A 19,876-nucleotide genomic window follows, 5' to 3' on the forward strand; every position below is an offset into this window, starting at 1 on the left:
TGTATTTAAAATTTAGAGGTGGGAAACGACGCCAGGGGTGAAGTGTACACCCTGATGGTCTGTGTGTTTTGTTTGCCATTTTTATTCAGTTCCATTTACAGAAGCCCTCTTATTCAGCTACTATTCACACCTATCCAATGTATTCACACCTGGTGCTTTCAGAAAACAATGGAACGTCCAGCTACCCGGGCCCCCTCCCCAGACGGTCAACACTTGCGGCTCCCCCGTCACCTCTACCACTCAGTAAAGCTCACAAATTTCTCCATGTGCCTTCACACCTCTTCACAAATGCATTACGGGTGCTTCTTTTTCTGCTAAGATAAGGTTGCAATTAGTCGGTGGAGCTCATATACAAAAGTTGCAACGGTGCCCTGGAGCATTGAGTGATTGACAGTTCTCCAATCACCGGTTCACACCACTGTACTTACATACTAATCATTCATGTACAAAATGTGCTTGTCTCCAAGGAGAGTCCCTCTTCTTCTCTCCAGGCTTTATAAACAAAAACAGTGGGAGATGTCGATCAGTGGCATGTGCACAGACTTTGAGTCACATATTAATTCAAACAGGCTGCAGTCCTGTCACTCTTGGTTGACCTTGATGTGATTTGAATACGCAAGCTTCTGATCTGGAGTCAGATGCGCTACCCCACAAGGTCCCACAAACCTGCCCCTCAGCCCAAAACTTCTGAAAATCTCTGCAAAGCCAATCCATCTTCTTTCCACACAAGACATCAAAATTGTTGCAGGGGGCTACTTGTTATCACTGCTATAGAAAGGCTAGAATGACAAATCTTAATCCTTTCTGGCTACGTTTGGTTTTCAGTTAGGCGGCAGTACCTGGGCCCTATTTCAGGAAGCCGGTTTAGAAAACTCAGAGTGAAAAACGATACTCAGGTTTGAGTAACCCCGAACTGTCCAACTCGGAATATTCGGTTTCAGAAAGGCTGATAACAATTACTTCAGTCAACGCGGAGTTGCTTAAACCCCAAGTTAAGCGCACGCACGAGGATACATAAAGCCCTGATTAGTGGAGCACAGATTAAGCGAGTCACCATGGAGACGGAGGGAAAGAAGGCGCGGTCAATGTATTGTACAGCGCTTGAGGCCGAAATTCTGATGGCAGCATATGCCGATAACATGCAAATTTTGCAGAAAAAAAGTAACACAGCCTCAGCTGCAAAAGAAAGGGAGCATGCATGGCAAAACAGAGTCAATGCATGAGTGTTAATTTAAACATTGATCTAGGGATTTCCACCCATTTAACACGTTATTTTATTATATTTTATTTTATTTTTTATTTCATACATTTTAATTTTTGTGTGTGAGCGCAGGTGCAACCCAACAGGCCCCAAATGTTCCTGGCAGCAAGTAAAAATGAAATATAAAAATATAGTCCAAACAGGTAAGGTGTAATTGTATTATGAGCCATAGTGCTTGGTCTGTTTGTCCGATGTAAATCAATTGCAGTTAGAGGCTACATTAATTTCCCCTCTGTAAGCACTTATTGAAATTATCTGAGCACATTACAAGTACATATTTGCTTACTCTGTATGCTCAAATGTGACCCGTTATGGCCACTAGAAAAAAAGCGGAGGCCCGAAAAACAGGTGGGGGTCCTCCACCACCACCACCACTCACAGAGCCTGGCCACTTGGCTTCCACATTTGTGATAATGTTGGCAGCATCACATATGATCTTCACAGTGCAGAGAACGCAAATTAGCATCCATTACTAATAATGAAATAATTTGTTAGTTTGAAATGCTACAGGGAACTATGTACCTGCACATTAATGCTGTGGAAAGACTTCCTGTTCACATAGTCTCCTTCATTTACTGAAGGAGCAATGATTGGAATGTGAGTGCCATCTATACAGCCAATCACACCTGGGAACCGTGAAAATAAATGTAAAATTTAAGTAGTAGTTCAAGTATCACCACATCATGAATTAAGTTTTGTTCATAATAATAATAATAAATTTTATTTATGAGCGCCTTTCAAGTCACCCAAGGACACTTTACAATAGGATAAAACACTTAGTAAAACAATGGCAGAATAAGAACAATAAAATAACGCACAAGATAAAATGAACAAACAGTGTATTCACAGTGAATATGCAGATTTGAACAGATGAGTTTTGAGTTGGGATTTAAACTGGGGGAGAGAACCAATATTTCTTATTTCAGGGGGCAGAGAATTCCACAGCCTGGGAGCAGAGCAGCTGAAAGCTCTGCTTCCCATGGTTGTGAGGCGGAAGGAAGGTACAGTAAGCTGGACAGAAGAAGAAGAACGAAGTGAACGGGCAGAACAAGTGGTGGTTAACAGGTCAGAAAGGTAAGAAGGAGCGAGGTTATGAATGGCCTTGAAGGTGAGCAGAAAAAGTTTGAAAATTATCCGGAATTTCACAGGGAGCCAGTGAAGTTCCTGAAGAACAGGGGTGATGTGCTGGTAAGAGGGGGTTCTGGTGATAATGCGAGCAGCAGAGTTCTGAACCAGTTGAAGCTTATGGAGGGATTTTTGGGGGAGACCATGCAGAAGAGAATTGCAGTAGTCAATACGGGAGGTAACAAGACTATGTACAAGAATGGACGTAGACTGGGTGGAAAGAGAAGGAAGCAATCTGTTAATGTTATGTAGATGGAAGTAGGCAGAACGGGTGAGGTTATTGATGTGTGATTTATAAGAAAGTGAACTGTCTAGGATGACACCAAGGCTCTTAACCTGAGGAGAAGGGAAAACTGTGGAGTTATCGATGGTAAGTGAGAAATGGTTTGCCTTCAAAAGGTTGGATTTGGTGCCAATAAGGAGGATCTCAGTTTTATCCTCATTGAGCTTTAGAAAATTAGAGGTAAACCAGGATTTTAACTCGGATAGACATTCTGTAAGGGAACAAGGTGGGAGGGAGGAATCAGGTTTGCAAGAGAGATATAACTGGGTGTCATCAGCAAAACAGTGAAACTGAAGATCAAATTTGCGGAAGATGGTACCTAGAGGGAGGATGTATATTATAAAGAGAAGAGGGCCTAAAACTGAGCCTTGGGGTACACCAGAGGTGACGGGGAATAGGCGAGAGCGGAATGATCTTAGTTGAATAAACTGGGAACGGTCGAGGAGACATGATTGAAACTAGGCGAGGGGTGTGTCAGAGATGCCGAGAGAGGAAAGTCTGCTTAGAAGGACAGAGTGAGAAATGGTGTCAAAGGCTGAGCTCAGATCTAAAAGGACGAGAATGGTGAGAAGACCAGAGTCAGCTCCGATTAAGAGATCGTTAGTGACTTTAAGTAGAGCAGTTTCGGTACTGTGACATGAGCGAAAACCAGATTGAAATCTCTCATAGATGTTATTATTAACCAGGTGTAAATGAAGTTGAGCTGCAACCACTTTTTCGAGTATCTTAGAAATGAAGGGTAGATTGGAAATCGGACGGCGGTTGTTAAAGTTATTAGGATCTAAAGAAGGTTTTTTCAGTATAGGAGTGACTAGAGCAGTCTTCAATAAGGAGGGAACGATACCGGTGGTGAGAGAAGAGTGAATGATAGCACAGATGAGTGGGAGTAAAGAAGAGAGGCAGGATTTCACAAGCCCTGTGGGCATGGGGTCAAGATGACATGTGGCAGGCTTTGATTTACATATTAACTCGGAAATATCAGATAAATCAGGAAGATGAAAAGTGGAAAACGGCTCAAAAAGGAGAAAAGGTTCTGGAGAGGGCGTAGACACAACATTTGATCTGAGTTGCTGGTGGATGTTATCGATTTTCGTAGTCCAGAACAGCATCAAGGTGTTGCATGTTTCAGAGGAATAGAAGTGTGGTGGTAAAGCGTTGGGGGGTTGAATTAGTTTGTTGAAAACTGAAAACAGAGTCCTAGCATTACCCTCATAAGAACTGATAATACCAGAGTAGAAGCTTTGTTTGGCCTTGTTAATGGAGTCTTTATACTGAAGTACATGGTATTTATAGATTTCTGAATCAACAGTTAAACCAGATTTCTTATATTTACGCTCTAGCTGCCGAGCTTTGGCCTTCAGAGCTCGGAGGTCAGAGGTAAACCAGGGAGCAGAGCGAGTGAAGGAAACAGAGTGGGTTTTTACAGGAGCCAGAGAATCAAGGACAGTGCGTAGACAATTATTATAATATAACAACAAATCATCAGGAGTAGAATAGAAGTCCGGAATCTGAACATTGTCCCAACTGGTAGTGAGAATGTCCATATCAATGTTCTTGATGTTGCGGAACAAGATGAGACGGGTTGGCTTGGTAGAAGAGCAGCAGAGAGTGAGGTTAAATGAAAGGAGGAAGTGGTCAGTTATGGGGATTTCAGTAGCAGAAAGATTCAAGGGAGTAAGACCAGAACAGCAGACCAAGTCCAGGGTGTGTCCTTTAGAGTGACTGTGGAAGTAAATAAATTGTTTAAATTCAGAGCCTTCGAGAGAGGAGGAAAAGTCTCTGGTGAGCAGAAGGTCATTATTGTCCATGTGAATGTTGAAATCTCCCACCAAGATCACATTTGGGGAGAGAGATGAAAGATGGGTTAGTAGATTAGCAAAGTCACTGAGGAAGACAGGGTTAGGTTTGGGGGGGCGGTATACAGTAGATATGATAGTGGGAATGGGTCCAGTCAGCTCACATGCAAGGACCTCTAGAGAACTAAAGGTATCAACATTAACCGGCAGGACTTTCAAGTGCATCCTGCTACCTGCAATTTTGTGGAATCCCTCTTTGATAAATCTTGTGGGTCTATGACCGGGGAACACCACAAACGAGTACAGGAGACGTTTCAGTGCAACTGTAGCATTCCTGACTGCCCGACAGACGGTAGACTTGGAAATGTGCTCAGCGTCACCAATATTATACAGAAAGCTCCCGTTTGCAAAAAAGCGAAGTGCAATACAAATAATATGTACAGAACTGAGAGGATGTCCACGATGTGTCACATGAGCAATATTAGGCCTGAGGATGTTATTCAAATAAAGTGTAGATTGTGCTGAAAAACGGTAACGTCCACACAGGAAATCATCAGGAAATGATAAACACACAGAAAATCATCAGGAAATGATAAAATGTCCAAACGCGCTCTAATCACTCTCTCCCGGCGGAGAGCTCTACGGAGAATTTGGGCTTCAACATCTACTGGCTCTTCAAGGAAGGGACACGCCATGTCTGACACTTCCTAAAGTCAGGTTTCCGACAAAGAGGCGGAGACAGTCAGGGTTAGTTGAAGTAAACCTGCTAGGGGGCAGGTTAGCTTCACGGAGTGTGTCGTCATAGTGACTCACTCAGAATTAATCTAAACTCGCTTTGTGAAAACGAAAACCCAGAGTTTTCGTTAACTCAGGGTATACTTACTCAGAGTTTGCACTAAACAGGGCCAGGGCCCTATTTCAGGAAGCCGGTTTAGAAAACTCAGAGTGAAAAACGATACTCAGGGTTGAGTAACCCCGAACTGTCCAACTCGGAATATTCGGTTTCAGAAAGGCTGATAACAATTAGTTCAATCAACGCGGAGTTGCTTTAACCCCAAGTGAAGCGCGCGGACGAGGATACATAAAGCCCTGATAAGCGGAGCACAGATTAAGCGAGTCACCATGGAGACGGAGGGAAAGAAGGCGCGGTCAATATATTTTACAGCGCTTGAGGCCGAAATTCTGATGGCAGCATATGCCGATAACATGCAAATTCCGCGGAAAAAAGTAACACAGCCACAGCTGCAAAAGAAAGGGAGCATGCATGGCAAAACATAGCCGACAGAGTCAATGCGTGATGTTACACCCCGGCCTAGGCAACCGGGGTGCAACGCAGGAAAACAAAAATAAGGAAAATAAAAATAAGGTAAAAAAAAACACACAAGAAAAAACTAGTACGGGTTTCCACAAAAATCATCCCAAAACGACCACTATTTTCTTTAAAGCAAAATGATATTTATTTACAACGCAAGGCGCCAAACTATTTACAACGGGGGGGAAGATCGCGACCATGACCAACTGACACACAGGGTTTAAATACATAGAGGGAGCAATCAGGAAAATGGACAACAGGAGGGAAACACAGCTGGGGCAAATTAGAACTGACGAGACAGGGAAAATGTAAACTGAACACACTAAGATAACAACAGACCTTCAAAGTAAAACAGGAAACACATGACAGTCACGCAAAAACAAAACACTGACAACACCGAAACGTAACATTTCCCCCCACCCAAAAATCAAACATGTAACCCCAAGTGAAATGTTTGATCAAAACCGGATGAAGGCTGGTGGAGGCTGGAGCGGTCCCACGGACCCTCCAGCAGACGACGAAGGCTGGAGCGGTCCCTCCAACGGACCCTCCAGCGAAGACGGACGAAGCTGATGAAGGCTGGAGCGGTCCCACTGACCCTCCAGCAGACGACGAAGGCTGGAGCGGTCCCTCGGACCCTCCAGCGAAGACAGATGAAGACTGGAGCGGTCCCTCGGACCCTCCAGCGAAGGCGAATGAAGGCTGGAGCGGTCCCTCGGACCCTCCAGCGAAGGCAGACGAAGCTGATGGAGGCTGGAGCGGTCCCACTGACCCTCCAGCAGACGACGAAGGCTGGAGCGGTCCCTCGGACCCTCCAGCGAAGGCAGATGAAGACTGGAGCGGTCCCTCGGACCCTCCAGCGAAGGCGAATGAAGGCTGGAGCGGTCCCTCGGACCCTCCAGCGAAGGCAGACGAAGGCTGGAGCGGTCCCTCGGACCCTCCAGCGAAGACAGACGGAGGCTGAAGTGGACCTCCCTCGGACCCTCCAGCAACGGCGGACGGCTGAAGCGGCCCTCGGACCCTCCAGCGAAGACAGACGGCCGAAGCAGTCCCTCCCTCGGACCCTCCAGCGATTGGACGAGCCCCCATATGTTACACCCCGGCCTAGGCAACCGGGGTGCAACGCAGGAAAACAAAAATAAGGAAAATAAAAATAAGGTAAAAAAAAACACACAAGAAAAAACTAGTACGGGTTTCCACAAAAATCATCCCAAAACGACCACTATTTTCTTTAAAGCAAAATGATATTTATTTACAACGCAAGGCGCCAATGGGGCCAATGTTAATATAAACATTGATCTAGGGATTTCCACCCATTTAACACGTTATTTTATCATATGTTATTTTATTTGTTATGTTATACATTTTATTTTGTGACGTGATGTGAGCACAGGTGCAACCCAACAGGCCCCAAACGTTCCTGGCAGCAAGTAAAAATGAAATATAAAAATATAGTCCAAACAGGTAAGGTGTAATTGTATTATGAGCCATAGTGCTTGGTCTGTTTGTCCGATGTAAATCAATTGCAGTTAGAGGCTACATTAATTTCCTTTCTGTAAGCACTTATTGAAATTATCTGAGCACATTACAAGTACATATTTGCTTACTCTGTATGCTCAAATGTGGCCCGTTATAGCCAACAGAAAAAAAGCGGAGGCCCGAAAAACAGGTGGGGGTCCTCCACCACCACCACTCACAGAGGCTGAGCAGTTGGCCCTCAGCCAAAACAGTGGGCACCCTGTGGCCGAAGGCATCTCTGCGGGGACATCCTCTGAGTCAATAACCCCGCAAGACACAAGTGCCTACATAGGGGGTAAATTCAAAATAATACATGATGTGCATACATCCTTTCTTCACAGTCACCTTTGCAGTGCTACTCATTCATTTGATAAACTCTTTACCATAATGAATTATTTTGTAGTGAAGTTATTTTCCTACTGATTTTGCCTTCCCTCAGTCTTGGTTGTCTTTGAGAGCATAATGACAATGAAGTGTAAGGTGATAGGTATGTTTGTTAATTGCCATTTGGTCCCTTGTAAGTTATAAGTGACCTGTATGAACCTCATATTCTATCAGTTGATGGTGGTGGTGTACTGCATCTGGTGCAGCCTCCTGTTTTGTTTTGTTTTTTTGTTTTTTTTGTTTTTTTTTGTTTTTTTTTTGTGTCCCGTTTGGATCTTTGGCCATCAGAATTGTTGTCTTAAGGCGAAGAAAGATGCCAAGCGGATTTCTTTTACCAAGTGGATCATCATGGCCTTGCCATATTGGTCCATTTGATTGACCTTTATTCTAATTATGAATTTATTTTATTTTCAGTTGCTACAAACGGGACAGACATAACTGGGGGATAGGACAGGGAGAGAGAATGAAAGAAAGAGAGGGAGAGAGAGAAAAACAAAGGGGAGAAGAGACGGTGAGAAGGGGGGGAAGAAAGAAAAAAACAAACAAACAAAAAAAACAAAACACCTGGGTCACCTGTATGGAGAAAAAAAAACAGAAGAGAAAGCAAACAACAAGGAGCAACATAATAAAAAAAAACGGCACCATCACAATAAACTAGCTAGCAGTAGATATCAGTAGATACTAAATAATAAACGATATTGTGCAGCACGCAAGATAGACAGCGCACAATGTGCTTTGAGGCAGCAGCCAAGAAAGCTGTAGTCCGCGTCTGTGAATACCCGTGTGTACACCTGTGTGCATACCTGTATGGATCAGCATGCTTGCATTCCAAAGGTTTCTCCATGTAACGATCTGCTAGGGAGTGTGGGGAGCCAAAGCCCCGTCCTCCAGGGTATGAAGCAGGTATGGAGGAGATCAAAACTCCAGACATCCAGAGACCCCCAGAACACAAGAGACCAAGGAAGACCAACAGAGGGGCAGCCGCGCCACTGTCCCAGTAAGAGCTGAGGAGAGTCCCAGATGAGGGTTCACTCAGCAGCCGCGGAGCAGAAGCCAGGGGGAGTTGCAGTGACGCGCCCATGAGCTGTGCAGCCTCCTGTTGAGCCAGACCAACATGCAGTTGTGAGTAATACTCCACAGATTATATGAGTTTACAGTAGAACAGCAATGTTGTTAATTTCTTTACTACAGGAAAATAATGAAGAAACATTGACAGCTGTTACAGAGGAGGAAGCAACAAATCAAATTCAAATTCAAATTTTATTTGTCACGTACACAGTCATACACAGTACGATATGTAGTGAAATGCTTGGACAACTGCTCGTGACCTAAAGAGAACAAAAAAGGAAAAGGCTATGAATAAGATAGGAAATAAATATGAAAAATTAAAAAGGGTAAATTTAACTAGGAAGGAATAAAATATAAATTAAGGTTAAAAATGAAATAACTGTACAACACAAATTAGAATGAAGGGTAAATTTAACTGGGAAGAATAAGATAAAGATAAATATATAAATTAAAGTTGAAAATAAAATAACTGTACAACAAAATACACAATATAGAACTATATAAGAATGTATGAAGAAATCTAAATCTAAATAAATATATACACAATAACAGCAGCTGTACAAGTATTAACCGGAAATGAAGAATATAGTGACCAGTGTTGTGCAAAACCAAAGTCCAGAAAGTCCAGTGTGTGTGTAAGAACCATATGTGTGGGTCAGTACTGTGTGGTGGTGTGATTGAGAGACCGTATCGCCTGCGGGAAGAAGCTCCTCCTCAGTCTCTCTGTGTTGGTCTTCAGGGAGCGGAATCGCTTTCCTGACCTCAGCAGAGAGAACAGTCTGTTGTTGGGATGGCTGAGGTCCTTCACGATCTTCCTGGCCTTGGTCCAGCACCGCCTGCTGTAGATTGAGTGCAGGTCAGGGAGCTCGGAGCGGATGGTGCGCTCAGCTGACCGCACAACCCTCTGTAGAGCTCGTCTGTCCTGCATGGTGCTGTTCCCGAACCAGGTTAAGATGTTTCCCGCCAGGATGCTCTCTATGGTGCACGAGTAAAAGTTCCTGAGCACCTTGGAGGGCAGTTGGAAGTCTCTCAAGCGTCTGAGGTGGTAGAGACGCTGTCGGGCCTTTTTCACCACGGTGTTGATGTGACAGGACCATGACAGGTCCTGCGTGATGTGAACTCCGAGGTATTTGAAGCTGTCCACTCTCTCCACTGGGCACTCGTTGATGACGGGGGTCTGGTAGTTCCTCTCCTGCTTAGTGCTGAAGTCCACTATCAGCTCCTTTGTCTTACTGACGTTTAGAAGGAGGTTGTTCCTCTGGCACCAGTTCTCCAGATTCCTAATCTCCTTCAGGTAGGCCGTCTCGTTGTTATCAGAGATCAGGCCCACCACGACGGTGTCGTCAGCAAACTTGATGATGGTGGTGGAGCTGGTAGTGGCCACACAGTCATATGTGTACAAAGAGTACAGCAGGGGGCTCAGAACACACCCCTGGGGGGCTCCAGTGCTGAGAGTGGTGGAGGCTGAGACATGTCCGCCCATCCTTACTGCCTGTGGTCTGCCAGTTAGGAAGTTGGAGATCCACTGACACATAGATGAGCTGAGTCCCAGATGCTCCAGCTTGGTGGTGAGTGTGGAGGGAATTATGGTGTTAAATGCAGAGCTGTAGTCTATGAAGAGCATTTTAACATAATTCCCCCTTCTAGTGTCCAAGTGAGTGAGTGATGTGTGGAGGAGATGAGAGATGGCATCGTCTGTGGAACGATTTGGACGGTAAGCGAACTGTAGTGGGTCCAGTGTGTCTGGTAGTGAAGAAATGATGAAGTCTCTGACCAGGCGTTCAAAGCACTTCATCACTACTGAGGTGAGGGCTACAGGGCGATAGTCATTGAGAGAAGCAGGGTGGGGTTTCTTCGGGACAGGAACAATGATGGACTCTTTGAAGCATGTGGGGATCACCGACTGAGATAAACAGAGACACTTTATGAGGTTTACATCTTGTAATACTTTGTGTACAGGAAATACAGGCGACCAATAAAGCCAGTTGAACAAAAAATCTGTTTATTCTTCTTTCAACATGTTGAGGTGATGGGTCAAAAGAAATGATTGTGACATATGGTGTCTCTGACTGCGCTTCCATCTTGTATGTCCGTGCGAGGGTCAGGATATTCATGGTTTGGATCACTGCTGATGTTTGGTTCAGAAGGACAGTGTTCTCCTCTAATTGTGGCAATGTTGTGAAGAATCACACATGCCACAATAATGTCACATGCCCTTTCTGGGGTGACCCTGAGTCTTTGCAGGCACTGGAACCGGGCCTTAAGCATTCCGATAGTCATTTCAATTCTGGCTCTTGTCCTGCAATTAGCCAGATTATATCGCTGCTGTGGGCCCGGTTCAGGGTCAGAATAAGGGGTAAGCAAATAGGGTAAACATGGATACCCCCTATCACCAAGCAAGTAGCCAGTGAACTCTCCTAAGACAGAAGGATACACTTCAGTTCAAATGTCCCTGTAGCAATTGGTATTTATATATTTTAAAGTATTCTCAACTCACCATGTCCAAATTTTGTGCTCAGTGTACATTCACGGAATATTTGTGAGTCATGGACAGAGCCTGGCCACTTGGCTTCCACATTTGTGATAATGTTGGCAGCATCATATATGATCTTCACAGTGCAGAGAACACAAATTAGCATCCATTACTAATAATGAAATAATTTGTTAGTTTGACATGCTACAGGGAACTATGTACCTGTACATTAATGCTGTGGAAAGACTTCCTGTTCACATAGTCTCCTTCATTTACTGAAGGAGCAATGATTGGAATGTGAGTGCCATCTGTACAGCCAATCACGCCTGGGAACCGTGAAAATAAATGTAAAATTTAAGTAGTAGTTCAAATATCACCACATCATGAATTAAGTTTTGTTCATCCTGATACCTGCAATTTTGTGGCATCCCTCTTTGATGAATCTTGTGGGTCTGTGACCGGGGAACACCACAAACGAGTGCAGGAGACGTTTCAGTGCAACTGTAACATTCCTGACTGCCCGACAGACGGTAGCCTTGGAAACGTGCTCAGCGTCACCAATATTGTACAGAAAGCTCGCGTTTGCAAAGAAACGGAGTGCGGTACCAAGAATATGTACAGAACTGAGAGGATGTCACATGCGTAATATATGGCCTGAGGATGTTATCCAAATAACTTAGAGATTGTGCTGAGAAACGGTAACGTTCGCACAGAAAATCATCAGGAAATGATAAGATGTCCAAACGCGCTCTGATCACTCTCTCCCGGCGGTGAGCTCTGCGGAGTATTTGGTGTCAGTGTCAGACATGGCGTGTCCCTTCCTTGAAGAGCCAGTAGATCGTGAAGCCCAAATTCTCCGCAGAGCTCTCCGCCGGGAGAGAGTGATCAGAGCGCGTTTGGACATTTTATCATTTCCTGATGATTGTCTGTGCGAACGTTACCGTTTTTCAGCACAATCTATAAGTTATTTGGATAACATCCTCAGGCCATATATTACGCATGTGACACATCGCGGACATTCTCTCAGTTCTGTACATATTATTTGTATTGCACTTCGGTTTTTTGCAAACGGGAGCTTTCTGTACAATATTGGTGACGCTGAGCACGTTTCCAAGGCTACCGTCTGTCGGGCAGTCAGGAATGTTACAGTTGCACTGAAACGTCTCCTGTACACGTTTGTGGTGTTCCCCGGTCACAGACCCACAAGATTCATCAAAGAGGGATGCCACAAAATTGCAGGTATCAGGATGACCAAAACTTAATTTATGATGTGGTGATACTTGAACTACTACTTAAATATTACATTTATTTTCAGGGTTCCCAGGCGTGATTGGCTGTACAAATGGCACTCACATTCCAATCATTGCTCCTTCAGTAAATGAAGGAGACTATGTGAACAGGAAGTCTTTCCACAGCATTAATGTACAGGTACATAGTTCCCTGTAGCATGTCAAACTAACAAATTATTTCATCATAGTAATGGATGCTAATTTGTGTTCTCTGCACTGTGAAGATCATATGTGATGCTGCCAACATTATCACAAATGTGGAAGCCAAGTGGCCAGGCTCTGTCCATGACTCACAAATATTCCGTGAATGGACACTGAGCACAAAATTTGGACATGGTGAGTTGAAAATACTTTAAAATATATAAAGACCAATTGCTTCAGGGACATTTGAACTGAAGTGTATCCTTCTGTCTTAGGAGAGTTCACTGGCTACTTGCTTGGTGATAGGGGGTATCCATGTTTACCCTATTTGCTTACCCCTTATTCTGACCCTGAACCGGGCCCACAGCAGTGATATAATCTGGCTAATTTCAGGACAAGAGCCAGAATTGAAATGACTATCGGAATGCTTAAGGCCCGGTTCCAGTGCCTGCAAAGACTCAGGGTCACCCCAGAAAGGGCATGTGACATTATTGTGGCATGTGTGATTCTTCACAACATTGCCACAATTAGAGGAGAACACTGTCCTTCTGAACCAAACAGCAGTGATCCAAACCATGAACATCCTGACCCTCCCACGGACATACAAGATGGAAGTGCAGTCAGAGACACCATATGTCACAATCATTTCTTTTGACCCATCACCTCAACATGTTGAAAGAAGAATAAACAGATTTTTTGTTCAACTGGCTTTATTGGTCGCCTGTATTTCCTGTACACAAAGTATTAAAAGATGTAAACCTCATAAAGTGTCTCTGTTGCTTCCTCCTCTGTAACAGCTGTCAATGTTTCTTCATTATTTTCCTGTAGTAAAGAAATAAACAACATTGCTGTTCTACTGTAACCTCATATAATCTGTGGAGTATTACTCAAAACTGCATGTTGGTCTGGCTCAACAGGAGGCTGCACCAGATGCAGTACACCACCACCATCAACTGATAGAATATGAGGTTTATACAGGTCACTTATAACTTACAAGGGACCAAATGGCAATTAACAAACATACCAATCACCTTACACTTCATTGTCATTATGCTCTCAAAGACAACCAAGACTGAGGGAAGGCAAAATCAGTAGGAAAATAACTTCACTACAAAATAATCCATTATGGTAAAGAGTTTATCAAATGAATGAGTAGCACTGCAAAGGTGACTGTGAAGAAAGGATGTATGCACATCATGTATTATTTTGAATTTACCCCCTATGTAGGCACTTGTGTCTTGCGGGGTTATTGACTCAGAGGATGTCCCCGCAGAGATGCCTTCGGCCACAGGGCGCCCACTGTTTTGGCTGAGGGCCAACTGCTCAGCCTCTGTGAGTGGTGGTGGTGGAGGACCCCCACCTGTTTTTCGGGCCTCCGCTTTTTTTCTGTTGGCTATAACGGGTCACATTTGAGCATACAGAGTAAGCAAATATGTACTTGTAATGTGCTCAGATAATTTCAATAAGTGCTTACAGAAAGGAAATTAATGTAGCCTCTAACTGCAATTGATTTACATCGGACAAACAGACCAAGCACTATGGCTCATAATACAATTACACCTTACCTGTTTGGACTATATTTTTATATTTCATTTTTACTTGCTGCCAGGAACGTTTGGGGCCTGTTGGGTTGCACCTGCGCTCACATCACGTCACAAAATAAAATGTATAAAATAACAAATAACATATGATAAAATAACGTGTTAAATGGGTGGAAATCCCTAGATCAATGTTTATATTAACACTCACGCATTGACTCTGTCGGCTATGTTTTGCCATGCATGCTCCCTGTCTGTTGCAGCTGTGGCTAACTTTACTTTTTTCCGCGGAATTTGCATGTTATCGGCATATGCTGCCATCAGAATTTCGGCCTCAAGCGCTATAAAATACATTGACCGCGCCTTCTTTCCCTCCGTCTCCATGGTGACTCGCTTAATCTGTGCTCCGCTTATCAGGGCTTTATGTATCCTCGTCCGCGCGCTTCATTTGGGGTTAAAGCAACTCCGCGTTGACTGAACTAATTGTTATCAGCCTTTCTGAAACCGAATATTCCGAGTTGGACAGTTCGGGGTTACTCAACCCTGCGTATCGTTTTTCACTCTGAGTTTTCTAAACCGGCTTCCTGAAACAGGGCCCTGGTCACTGGTCTCCCGGCAAACAGAGCCAGCCATTTGGGTACACCCAAAGCAACACAGTGGTCCAACCGTTTACCGTCACCTCCATTGTTGATCTTGTGTTGCAAACAGGTGATGTCACGCTGTTGAGGTAACAAAGTGAATGGGCATTGAAGAAGATGTGGGGAACAGGTTATATTAACTAGGATTTGCTTCTTAGTGAGGCAACTTCTGGGTTTAGTCTGTTTTGTCCAATTTTTGGAAGGTGAATGGCTTCTTCCTGGAAACCTATCCCAGACTTGTAAGCAAGCCTTTCGGAGCACAGTTGTTTAGTACGTCCTGAAAACAGACGAGCCTAGCAGAGGATGGTTTCGATCCATCGACCTCTGGGTTATGGGCCCAGCACGCTTCCGCTGCGCCACTCTGCTCCACACGTACCACAAGACTAGCGCTGCTTAAAAGTGGGCCTTCAATAACATCTTGCATGAACAAACTGTGGGAATTCTGAAGGTGGACGGTACCCGTTTGAACACTGACTTTTATAAATCTTTGTCATCTCAGCGTTCAATGCTTCAAAGCTTCTTGGACTGCTTGTCAGGTCTCGTGTGCGGCCCAACAGATTTTAAGCTAGGGTCAGCCAACCATTTCCTCGTTAGCTGCTAACTCGAATCACTGAGCTTATTGTGTGAGCCACTGAGTCGCATAGTCACGTAAACGCTTAGACGTGAAAACAATGACACTTGGTGTTGCGTATGTTTACTTCCTAAATAAACCCATGAACTCTCTTCAATGAACCTTATTTTACCTTTAGTTAACTAAAATCGACATTCTGTTACACGAACACACTCTGCTGATGCACTTCGATGCTCTTAATACTTCCCGCTGATTGTCAATGGTAGTTCTCATCGGTAGAGATGTAATACCGTCTGTAATCACAAGCACCGACATTAGACATGAAATCTGAATGTATCCAACACAGCGGACACAGTGACATTGTCCACAGTGAAAAACTATCCTGGATATGATGAGCTTGCTTCAGAATGCCAAGCCCAGCTCTGAAGCTGGTTTTAGATTTCATTATCATTCAAAACCGTTTGTTTGCTCGGAATGAAAAACTTATACTTGATATTTGAATGTTTTTTTCTTTACAATCATTTTGTGAGTTTCTCTTTGGTGCAGTCTTTACTTCTTTCAACTATGTGTTTACATGTATCTCATGGCATGGTTCTCTGTATACCTGCAGCATGCGAGTGTTTTGTTTGCCATTTTTATTCAGTTCCATTTACAGAAGCCCTCTAATTCAGCTACTATTCACACCTATCCAATGTATTCACACCTGGTGCTTTCAGAAAACAATGGAACGTCCAGCTACCCGGGCCCCCTCCCCAGACGGTCAACACTTGCGGCTCCCCCATCACCTCTACCACTCAGTAAAGCTCACAAATTTCTCCATGTGCCTTCACACCTCTTTCCATACTTGAAAGGGATGTAAACAGACTCTCTAAGACACAGGACCCATGCAAAGCAGCTGGGCCAAATTCGGTGCCTCCATCCACCCTGAGGCACTGTGCTGATCAGTTGTCTACAGTGTTCACTGACACCATCAACAACTCACTGGAGACACGTCATGAGTCATGGACCTGAATTTCTGGACAGACGGACGAGTATGCCACAAGCAACTAAAAACCTCCTATTGGAAGGGAATCACAGGCTGCAGTCCCCTCACTCTCGGCTGACCTTGACGTGATTTGAACACGCAACCTTCTGATCTGGAGTCAGATGCGCTACCATTGCGCCACAAGGTCCCACAAACCTGGCCCTCTGCTCAAAACTTCTGAAAATCTCTGAGAAGCCAGACCATCTTTCCACACAAGCAATTTTTCTGCAACTGGAGGTTGTTCAACTTGTGAATGCAAAGAGGTTGTGCCAAAGACGCATGTCATTTCAGACCATGCATGTCAACATGCACACGTAGAATCTCTCTTTATACTTGAAAGGTTCTCCTCTTTGAGAAAAGAATACAAATCGAGGTTTGAAGTGCGCTTGCAGTAGTCAATCAAAGGCCTAATATAGTGTCTGTCATTCAGTGCTCACGCTCTGATGAGCTTTGCAAGCCAGCTAGACAAATTCTTAACAATGCATATTTGTTACTGATGCTTGTCAGAGAAAGACAAAGTCCTTGGACAGTGTCTAAAAATAAAAGACCTTCCTCTCACACACACCTAAAAAGTGATTGCTCAGAAGGGAGTGCTTTTGTACGTGATGATCTCCTGTCTCAAACACAAGCTGCTCTGGAGAGGCTCCTTGTGCCGTCTGCACCAAAATGCTATTCATGGGGGTAGGAGACCAGTGCTGTCAGCCTTGAATGAAATCTTACCTGACTAAACGACCTTACACTTCACACACAATGGTCTCTTCAACGACTGTTAATGGTATTTACCAGAGAAGTGACTTCTGACTAGGGAGTGTTCTGGCATGTGATGATCTCCAAAAGAACCAGCGCTGTTGGAGCAGGGAGCAGGCATCTCTCACCACAGGCCAAAAGGTGCAGGTGAAGTGGAGGAGCTGTGATGGCCGAGAGGTTAAGGCGTTGGATTTGAAATCCAATGGGGTGTTCCCCGTGCAGTTTCAAACCCTGCTCACAGCGAAAATGGGTTACGGGTGCTTCTTTTTCTGCTAAGATAAGGTTGCAATTAGTCGGAGGGGCTCATATACAAAAGTTGCAACGGTGCTCAGGAGCATTGAGTGATTGACAGTTCTCCAATCACCGGTTCACACCACTGTACTTACATACTAATCATTCATGTACAAAATGTGCTTGTCTCCAAGGAGAGTCCCTCTTCTTCTCTCCAGGCTTTATAAACAAAAACGGTGGGAGATGTCGATCAGTGGCATGTGCACAGACTTTGAGTCACATATTAATTCAAACAGGCTGCAGTCCTGTCACTCTTGGTTGACCTTGATGTGATTTGAACACGCAAGCTTCTGATCTGGAGTCAGATGCGCTACCATTGCCCCACAAGGTCCCACAAACCTGCCCCTCTGCCCAAAACTTCTGAAAATCTCTGCAAAGCCAATCCATCTTCTTTCCACACAAGACATCAAAATTGTTGCAGGGGGCTACTTGTTATCACTGCTATAGAAAGGCTAGAATGACAAATCTTAATCCTTTCTGGCTACGTTTGGTTTTCAGTTAGGCGGCAGTACCTGGTCACTGGTCTCCCGGCAAACACAGCCAGCCATTTGGGTACACCCAAAGCAACACAGTGGTCCAACCGTTTACCGTCACTTTAGCAGCAGGTACACCGTTGCCTCCATTGTTGTTCTTGTGTTGCAAACAGGTGATGTCACGCTGTTGAGGTAACAAAGTGAATGGGCTTTGAAGAAGATGTGGCGAACAGGTTATATTCACTAGGATTTGCTTCTTAGTTAGGCAACTTCTGGGTTTAGTCTGTTTTGTCCAATTTTTGGAAGGTGAATGGCTTCTTCCTGGAAACCTATCCCAGACTTGTAAGCAAGCCTTTTGGAGCACAGTTGTTTAGTACGTCCTGAAAACAGACGAGCCTGGCAGAGGATGGTTTCGATCCATCGACCTCTGGGTTATGGGCCCAGCACGCTTCCGCTGCGCCACTCTGCTCCACACGTACCACAAGACTAGCGCTGCTTAAAAGTGGGCCTTCAATAACATCTTGCATGAACAAACTGTGGGAATTCTGAAGGTGGACGGTACCCGTTTGAACACTGACTTTTATAAATCTTTGTCACCTCGGCGTTCAATGCTTCAGAGCTTCTTGGACTGCTTGTCAGGTCTCGTGTGCGGCCCAACAGATTTTAAGCTAGGGTCAGCCAACCATTTCCTCGTTAGCTGCTAACTCGAATCACTGAGCTTATTGTGTGAGCCACTGAGTCGCATAGTCACGTAAACGCTTAGACTTGAAAACACTGACACTTGGTGTTGCGTATGTTTACTTCCTAAATAAACCCATGAACTCTCTTCAATGAACCTTATTTTACCTTTAGTTAACTAAAATCGACGTTCTGTTACACGAACACACTCTGCTGATGCACTTCGATGCTCTTAATACTTTCCGCTGATTGTCAATGGTAGTTCTTATCGGTAGAGATGTAATACCGTCTGTAATCACAAGCACCGACATTAGACACGAAATCTGAATGTATCCAACACAGCGGACACAGTGACATTGTCCACAGTGAAAAACTATCCTGGATATGATGAGCTTGCTTCAGAATGCCAAGCCCAGCTCTGAAGCTGCTTTTAGATTTCATTATCATTCAAAACTGTTTGTTTGCTCGGAATGAAAAACTTATACTTGATATTTGAATGTTTTTTTCTTTACAATAATTTTGTGAGTTTCTCTTTGGTGCAGTCTTTACTTCTTTCAACTATGTGTTTACATGTATCACATGGCATTGCTCTCTGTATACCTGCAGCATGCGAGTGTTTTGTTTGCCATTTTTATTCAGTTCCATTTACAGAAGCCCTCTAATTCAGCTACTATTCACATCTATCCAATGTATTCACACCTGGTGCTTTCAGAAAACAATGGAACGTCCAGCTACCCGGGCCCCCTCCCCAGACGGTCAACACTTGCGGCTCCCCCATCACCTCTACCACTCAGTAAAGCTCACAAATTTCTCCATGTGCCTTCACACCTCTTTCCATACTTGAAAGGGATGTAAACAGACTCTCTAAGACACAGGACCCATGCAAAGCAGCTGGGCCAAATTCGGTGCCTCCATCCACCCTGAGGCACTGTGCTGATCAGTTGTCTACAGTGTTCACTGACACCATCAACAACTCACTGGAGACACGTCATGAGTCATGGACCTGAATTTCTGGACAGACGGACGAGTATGCCACAAGCAACTAAAAACCTCCTATTGGAAGGGAATCACAGGCTGCAGTCCCCTCACTCTCGGCTGACCTTGACGTGATTTGAACACGCAACCTTCTGATCTGGAGTCAGATGCGCTACCATTGCGCCACAAGGTCCCACAAACCTGGCCCTCTGCTCAAAACTTCTGAAAATCTCTGAGAAGCCAGACCATCTTTCCACACAAGCAATTTTTCTGCAACTGGAGGTTGTTCAA

At 44.4% G+C, this 19,876-nt stretch overlaps 1 long non-coding RNA gene and 3 other non-coding genes across 4 annotated transcripts; 1 reads left to right on the forward strand and 3 right to left on the reverse strand.

Annotated features, from left to right (window-relative positions):
* Positions 1 to 10,727: 10,727 nt before the first annotated feature.
* On the reverse strand, positions 10,728 to 11,622 carry LOC145424326 (uncharacterized). The gene is made up of 3 exons (XR_013905368.1): positions 11,443 to 11,622; positions 11,245 to 11,356; positions 10,728 to 11,164 (listed from the first exon to the last, which is right to left on the reverse strand). It is a non-coding gene; the product is annotated as an uncharacterized LOC145424326 (long non-coding RNA).
* Positions 11,623 to 16,497: 4,875 nt separating this feature from the next.
* Positions 16,498 to 16,569, reverse strand: trnaw-cca (transfer RNA tryptophan (anticodon CCA)). Its single transcript has one exon. It is a non-coding gene; the product is annotated as a tRNA-Trp (tRNA).
* A 759-nt stretch (positions 16,570 to 17,328) lies between these two features.
* trnas-uga (transfer RNA serine (anticodon UGA)) lies at positions 17,329 to 17,411 on the forward strand. Its single transcript has one exon. It is a non-coding gene; the product is annotated as a tRNA-Ser (tRNA).
* Positions 17,412 to 19,706: 2,295 nt separating this feature from the next.
* On the reverse strand, positions 19,707 to 19,778 carry trnaw-cca (transfer RNA tryptophan (anticodon CCA)). Its single transcript has one exon. It is a non-coding gene; the product is annotated as a tRNA-Trp (tRNA).
* Between the last annotated feature and the right edge of the window lie 98 nt (positions 19,779 to 19,876).

Source organism: Astatotilapia calliptera, chromosome 23 (genome assembly GCF_964374335.1).
Source record: "Astatotilapia calliptera chromosome 23, fAstCal68.1, whole genome shotgun sequence".
Classification (NCBI taxonomy): Eukaryota; Metazoa; Chordata; class Actinopteri; order Cichliformes; family Cichlidae; genus Astatotilapia; species Astatotilapia calliptera.